The sequence below is a fragment of the Palaemon carinicauda genome, chromosome 28, assembly GCF_036898095.1.
Source record: "Palaemon carinicauda isolate YSFRI2023 chromosome 28, ASM3689809v2, whole genome shotgun sequence".
Classification (NCBI taxonomy): domain Eukaryota; kingdom Metazoa; phylum Arthropoda; class Malacostraca; order Decapoda; family Palaemonidae; genus Palaemon; species Palaemon carinicauda.
The window spans coordinates 37,626,841-37,635,245 of NC_090752.1; the positions used below are offsets into that span (position 1 = coordinate 37,626,841).

The following is an 8,405-nucleotide window of genomic DNA, read 5'->3' on the forward strand; positions in this document are numbered from 1 at the left end:
GGTTTTCATGAAATATTATCATAAAACTATAAATAGTTTTCCTAGTAGTAAGGACAATACACCCAATGTTTATAAAACAAATGCCATTAGTTTACACACATATGATGAAATAATATAAACTGTCCAACCTGTTGATCTGCTGAGCCTGAGGAATTAACTTGGTAGGAAGCATTCCGCTTTAACTCCATCTTGATTTGCACTAATAAGCAAAGCTACAACAAAATATGTTTAAACAGACTTCCTCGTCGAACATCGAAATTCGTTTGCAGTTCACCTTCCGCGGCGCACTGTATGAATTACTAAAGGGTGTTATAATAGCCGTCGCTTTCGACCCTCAACTATATTCGGTCTTTTGGCCTAATTTATTATTATTATAGCAGGATGCTACAAGCCCAAGGACTCCAACTCCAGAATAGATTTTCATTTTACAGTGCATCTTCCTTTTTCACCTAGTGGCAACTCTGTGCTGAATGTGTCCCACGATCCTAGCGCCAGACTTTCCGGTCTGAATTCCATGGATCCATACAAGAGTAAACTTACTCATCAAACTCTTTAGGTTTTAGGTTATATTATTGTATTTCAGATTCTAGATTGATTTTGCAGCTCTCTCTCTCTCTCTCTCTCTCTCTCTCTCTCTCTCTCTCTCTCTCTCTCTCTCTCTCTCCTGCCATACAGCAGGTCTACTAAAGTAGTTCACATATATCACAAGCAGAAAAAAACAGAAAACAAAAATCTAAATCATTATATGGGTTTTATGTTAACCCAGTTAACAATTCTGTCGTTGTTTAGCCCGGGAAAATCGTAAATGGTAGCTTGCGGGAATGCTGTAAAAATAAACTCATATAATCCTCCAAAAAGATTTCATTGTACTGGAATAGTGGAATTAGAATGTGTTCAGTGCTGTGAATATAGAAGAAATTAAAATGAAAAAATCCCCAAAAATTGAGAATAAATTAAAAAAAAACAATCTAAAAAAATTGAACAAATATATATGAAGAAAATATTTTTAGTACAAGTTTCATTTGAGTTTTGAGGATATATTAGCTTTAGTTTAGTTCTGTGAGGAAATATGTTTTTATGTAAAAACCATTAAGAAACAGGCAGTCAATGACAAGTTTAGTCCGGCCTTCCAGATGCAAAGTGAATAATTCTCAAGATTGACTCAGCAGAGAGAGGAAGTCACACTTGATTTGGATTGAAGTGTTCCTTGACAAAGATTCACTTGTACTGTTTCTTTGTCAGGTGGACAGATGCAGAAAAAACAAGTCTGACTTCTTTTAGTACGCTCTGTCCCCTCAAGAAGATTCTATTATGCTGGAATGGTGAACAATCATGTGTTTAGTGCTGTGAACATAGGAAAAAAATGAAAAATAAGAGGTGGACTCCGGTCTTTGGTTTCCATATGCGAAGGGAATAATTTACAAGATGGACTCAGAAGAGGGAAGAAGTCACACTTGTTTTGGTATGCACTGTTCCTTGATAAAGAATCACTTGTAATGTTTCTTTGTCAGGTGGACATATGCAGAAGAAACAAGTCTGCCTTCTTTTATTACACCGTGTCCCCTCAAGAAGATTCGATTGTACGTGAATAGTGGAACAACCATGTCTTTACTGCTGTGATCAAAGTTAAAGAAAAAAAATAAAATAGAATAAAGAATAAGAGGTGGATTACGATCTTGGCCCTTCCAGATGCAAAAGTATTAATCTAAAAGACGGACTCGCAAGAGGGAAGAAGTCACACTTGTTTTGGTATGCACTGTTCCTTGATAAAGATTCACTTGTAATGTTTCTTTGTCAGGTGGACAGATGCAAAAGAAACAAGTCTTATTTCTTTCAGGTCACCGTGTCCTCTCAATAAGATTCCATTGTACAGGAATAGTGGAACATTCATGTGTTTAGTGTTGTGAACAAAAGAAAAAATATACTGAGGTGGATTCTGGTCTTTGGCCTTCCAGAAGCAAAGAGAATAATCTTCAAGATGAACTCAGCAGAAGGAAGAAATCCCACTTAATTCGGATTGAAGTGTTCCTTGATAAAGATTCACTTATATTGTTACTTAGTCAGGCAGACAGATGCAGAAGAAACAAGTTTGACTTCTTTTAATACGCTGTTCCCTTAAGAAGCAGGCCCGGATTTAGGGGGGGGGGGGCAAAGAGGGCACCTGCCCAGGGGCCTCCACATTTTAGGGGGCCTCAAAAAAAGGACCCATCCTAAATAATTTTGAATCTCAGTAAATATATAAGGAATAAAATGTTTTTATGTCAGGAATAAAACAAAATTGTGGATATTTATGATTTATCTTTGGAAAAGCTGCAGCTGAATGTTGTCAGGAAGCTCTCACATTTTTCAGTTTTCTTGAGGCAGTTTATGTGTTTTTCACAGCTTCTACACATCGGTATGCAATCCTTACAGACCTACTGAAAACTGTTGAATCTGGTCCATGTATCGGTGCCAAAGGGGGTTTCTACAACACAATGGTTCTTTCGAGCAGATGCCGTGAAAGCACTTATTCAAGGATATCACCCAATCTGTGAAGCTCTTGCCAAAATAGCAAGTGATGAAAATGAGCTAGCCAAAGCACGGTATGAGGCCAATGGATTCCATGACAAGATGCTCAAATTAGAAACTGCCATTTATGTTGTTTTTTTGCATGATATTCTTGGCCGAGTTGATGCTACAAGTAACACACTGCAAGACCCAAAACTTGATCTGAACAAAGCAGTAGCAGTGTTAAAGTTCTTGGAATGTTTTGTACGTGAAAAGCGAGAATGCTTTCATGTTTATGAGAAGAAGGGACAGGACTTATCTAGAACCGATGAATATTCTCCACCACACATTCGCCACCGCAATGTGCGCCTGAATCCGTTGGATTATGGACGATCTGTGGAAGTAACTCTTTCTCACTCTGAAAAGTTTCGTGTTGATAATTTTCTTCCAGTAACTGATCATGTTTTTGAGTACCCTTAATCAACGTTTGAAGGCCTACGAGAACACCTGTTCCCTTTTCGGTTTCTTATCTGGACTGGAATCACTGAGCTGTACTGAAATAGAAGCAGCTGCAGTAAAATTAGTTTGTGAATATAAAGATGATCTGGATCAATCACTTGGTGTTGAACTTGTACAGTTTGCAGCTTTTTTCACAGTTTCTGGATGATTATCTTAAGACTGATAGCTTTGGGAAGGATCATTTCCTTTACAAATTGCTGCTAGACAAGAAAGTTGCAGATACTTTTCCTAATGTTGAGATAATGCTACGGATGTACTTGGTGCTTATGGTCACAAATTGCTCTGGAGAACGTTCATTCAGCAAAATGAAGTATATCAAAAACAGACTTCGTACTACAATGCATCATGATCGACTCAGTCACCTGGCTTTGATGAGCCTTGAGTATGACATCCTCAGAGACATTGATTTTGACATATTGATCACCAAATTTGCAAGGGCCAAGTCTCGTAAAGTTTCTGGTCTGTAAATACAGATACCGCTACAGTTTTTCTATTCTACGAAGAAACTTTGGTTTTGATTTTAAGATTGGCGCCCCTGAGTATGGGTCATGCATCCTAATCACCTTCGAAAAATGGTCAGTTTATACAGTCAGGTGTGAAGACTCCTGATGAGTGAAGGCAAACTAACATATTTAGATTTATGGTAATAAAACATATGCTATTTATTTGAAATTGCTTTTCATAGTTTTTTTATACTAGAGTGTACAGAGTCAGGAGACGTCATTTTGCACGCGTGATTAAGATGACCAAAATTCATTACTGGCAGGACCGGCAATGATGATTCCCCGGTGGAGCTTACAGTGGCCCCCAGTGAGGCTTACTTCACTCGCCACCCGCCTCAAGCAGGGTGGGCCTCCACGCATAGATTGCCCAGGGGCCTCCACATCCCTAAATCCGGCCCTGTCAAGAAGATTCCATGGTACTAAAATAGTGGAACAACCATGTGGTTAGCGCTGTGAGCATATTAAAAATTAGAAAACCCAAAAATAAGAGGTGGATTCCGTCCTTCTAGATGCAAAAGGAAGAATCTTCAAGATGGACTGGGCATAGGGAAGAAATCACACTTGTTGATGAATGCAGTGTTCCCCGAAAAAGATTCACTTGTACTGTTTCTTTGTCAGGTGGACAGATCCAGCAAAAAGACGTATGACTTCTTGTAGTGCGCTGTGCACTCAAGAAGATTCCATTGTACTTGAACAGTGGAACAGAAGTGACTGGACCAAGGTATGGCAGCAATCTAAATTAAGAACCATTTGGATACAGACAGTCAATGCCAATTGGATTCCGGTCTTCAAGATGCAAAGGGAATATACAAGATAGACTCAGCAGAAGGAAGAAGTCACACTTGTTTTGATATGTACTGCTCCTTGATAAAAATTCACTTTTACTGTTCCTTTGTCAGGTGAACGAATGCAGAAGAAACAAGTCTGACTTCTTTTAGTACGCAGTGTCCCCTCATGGAGATTCCATTGTACTGGAATAGTGGAACAGGAGTGTGTTTAGTGCTGTGAAGATAGGAAAATAATTTAAAGTTCTTAAAAAAAGAGAATAAAAAATCAAAAAAAAAAAAAAAAAAAAAAAATATATATAGTGGAAAATATTTTTATGATAAATTTCAGTTGAATTTTGTGGAAAATATTACTTTTTGCTTACTTTTGTGAGAAAATAAGTTTTTTTTTTTTTTTTGTAAAAGCCATTAAGTTTTTATTATTATTATTATTATTATTATTATTATTATTATTCACTGTACTAAAGGTACACCAAACGAAATAAAATCATGATCATAAAAGCGATTGTTTTCTTCTTCTTATATGTTACGTAAGATTAACTGCAATCTTCGTCTTCTTCTTCTTCTTCTTCTTATCATTATTATTATTATTATACACTGTACTAAAGGTACACGAAACGAAATAAGATCATGATTATACAAGCGATTGTTCTCTTATATGTTACATAATATAAACTCTATCCAATTTTTAATCTTCTCATTCGTCTTCTTCTTCTTGTCACGAACGAAGTGAGTGACCTTATATGAAATGCCAAAGTGGTTTTGAATATATCTCGCCCAGTTTATCAGTTCCTGCCCAATTCCATGTAAATATCTACAATTGAAAAGACACAGCTATCATGTAGCCTTCTTAAATGTGATGTTAAATGTAGCAACATTACAGTGAACTGTGTGATAGTGAGCGACATCAACGAGACAATGCCGATCTCATAAACAAAATTCGTCCCAAGTTTAGTTTGTTATTATTATTATTATTATTGGGTGGGTCCACCATTTACGTAGTTGCTTGTTTTAGCACCTGTTAATCGTATACTTTCTTACATTACTTTGACGGCTGTTTTTCTGGTTCTATACAGCAGGGGAAACCTGCTCTCTACAGGACTTCCACTGTCATTTTATCTTGTTCGTTCAGTTAAAGTAGTTAAACAGTATTTACCAATTGATATGATTCTAATAACTCACTAAATGCTAAAGCATCAGATTTGATGCGTCATCCATCCAAAGATTGAAGTCTCCAAGATAATCATCTTCATGAGTTCATTGAATTCTTCAAAGAAGATACTGGCATTTGTTCCCAGAGGTTTGTAAACTGTTACAATAGATATCTTTCTGTTTTTTTTTTGTGTGTGTAGTTTGTTTCTACAGTATATATTCAAAGCTTGTTACACTAGTTCTTTTTAACATTTTGAGATTCAAGTAACTTATGAATGAAGAGCCCGACACCCCCACCAGACCTACCCTCTCCCGGAATGTGAAAAGTGTGTGTGTGTGTGTGTGTGTGTGTGTGACGGGGAGGGGGGGGGGGATTGTCATTTCAGTGATCTTAACCTTTGAATAGTTTTATTACCCACAGATTGTATATTCACATAGCCACAGTTTATGACGTCCTTAGTATCCATGATCAGTATTTTCTGCTAGTCTTTTCAATTACAAGTCATACGTTTTGCAATCTCTTGAATTTACTATGTATTCAATTGGTTTGTTTAACTTTGTGTAGTTAATATACACAACGATCACTTTCTTCTTTACGTCCTCCATTTCAAACAAACACCGTCAGGCAATAAATTCAGTTCCCTGATACAGGCGAACCGGCTACGGCCCGACCAAGGGAATGGCCCGTGCCAACAAGAACTGTTGGCTTTAATCCACAACAACAACAACAGACAAACCGCATGGATAATAACCGCTCGTGTGAATACATGCTCTTTGACACGTGGAAATCTGCCACAGTGTTTCAAACCACTCGTGTGAAGCCGGCCTGTGTCTGGTGAACTAATCTCTCTTGGGGAGTGCGAAGAGCATGCCTAAACCATATCCATCTACACCTCACTATGATATTATTCGCATATGGAACTCAAGTAATCTCTCTTAAACAGTAGTTTCATTTCTAATCCTGTCTTGTATTTAACTCCTAATATCCTTATGAGGGCTTTGTTCTCAAATCTAGAAAATTTGTTGGATATTGTTTCATTGTCATACCACGACTCACGTCCATACAGTAATACCGATCTCACTAAACTGATGTAAATTTAAATAACTTCCTCTTGCTTTATACTCATAGTACAGCGGCATAGCAGACCAATTGTTCAAATTGGTCTAAAAGCACCAAAATTGGCACACATGTAGATTAATATATTCTAAACATTTTTGGATATGGAGGCATTCAAGATTAGCCCTTAGGAAGATATGGCGGCCATTGTTCAAAATGGCCGCCATTTAACATTAGCGTCATTACATAGACTTCATTATGTGTCGTTAGTTTGGTGCTAGATGGGCCAAAATTCCCTTTTTTTACATCAGAATTAACATCAATAAATGTTTAACAGATATTTAGATGAATCTTCTCAAAAATGGCCCCCAAACTGGCCGCCATTTTGTGGAAAAAGTGGACATTTGATGAAGATTTCAATACTCAATGACATAATACCTCTAATAACCAGTACCTGATTTCAGGAACACACTTTAATTGCTCAAGTTGCTTTTTTATTTCAAATTGCTGGCAAAATTGCTAGTCAAAATAATACACAGAGTACGGGATGCAGATTGAAGTCGTCAAATTCCACAATCACTCTAGCAACCTCCGGTCCGGCAACCATCCAGCGCCTCAGTGCAGTTGGATTGTCTGTGAGGCCGATGGCTCCTCCATCACCCTTGACATACGCGTTGTTCTGCTCATGTCCTTGGTCAAGAGGGATTGCTGAAAAGATCCTCTTGGTCTTCTGGACTGTGAAGTGTCCCTTGCTAAACTCTGTGAAGACGTCTGGATGTTTGTTTGCCAGTTCTGCCATGTCCCGTAGATGCACTGGTATCCATCGGGCATAGTTCGTGTGGTCTAGTGCGAAGAACCACGGAGCCAGTTCTGTCAGAGCATCCACGTACATGCTAAAATTGGCTTCTCTCAGAGATCGCACATAGATCAGAGTGGACAGCTCCAGTGCCAAGACTGTTGACCAGTACTGAAACTGCGGATAACTCTGTTCTCTCTGACTGCACCAGTCTTCGAAGCTTTCAGGGTGCTCATCATCTTCTGTATTGGTGGTGCTGTACTTGTCATAGGCACGCCGTTGGAGATTATACAACGCAGCCACTGTGACTTGGTGTGCTCTTCTGGTGCGTGTGACGTGAGCTGCTCGAAGAAATGAGTCTGCTATTCCTTCAGTTGTGATCTCTGCTTGTACCAGTGCTTGGGTCCACCCACTTCCCTGCAACCAGTCACCCAGGGTCTTCAGTGCCGTCATCTCAATATGCAACCCCCCAAACATCACCACCAGTTGGTCTTCTCCATATGTGTTTGGCCACTTCCACTGGATCTGTTTTGCTAGAGTGAATAGTGGCTGGTCGCAAGTCAGAACTGGAGTTTGGCCTGGGTTGAGATGTTTAACTGCACTCCTGACTACATCAATAGAGTGTCTGATCATTGCCACAGTGTGAGCACTCTCCTGGAACAAGGGAAGCAGGGACGTTGGTGTGATGACTGGTTGCTTTGGATCTTGGTGCCTTGCATGGTATGCAGCCCATGATGTGTTTTCACAGGCCTCAACATCATCTTTGAGAACACTTCTCGTGTTCTCCAGCCACATATACTCATCTTCTATGTGCTGCTCACAGTTGTGGCGTCTAAGAGAGGTCACAGAAGTAGCTGGGATCATTTGCCCTTTGACAGAAGAAGCAACAGGACGTACATCCGTGTAATATTCTGGTAGAGGCTCAACCGTCTTTGATCCAGTATCACGCCCAGTGAGAGCAATGCTACGATCCACTCCCTCATCTGCACACGTTGGGTGTTGAAAAAGCGAGATTCCTGTTCCATGGAATGAATTCTTGGCTGTGGTGGCACTTGGGTTGTGGTCAATGTTGTCCACAGCCGCAGTTGTGAACACATTGCTACGCA

General features: G+C 39.3%; 1 pseudogene; it reads left to right on the top strand.

The window, feature by feature from the left end:
- Nucleotides 1-2,456: 2,456 nt before the first annotated feature.
- Nucleotides 2,457-3,473, top strand: LOC137622005 (uncharacterized; annotated as a pseudogene).
- The last annotated feature ends 4,932 nt before the right edge of the window (nt 3,474-8,405 follow it).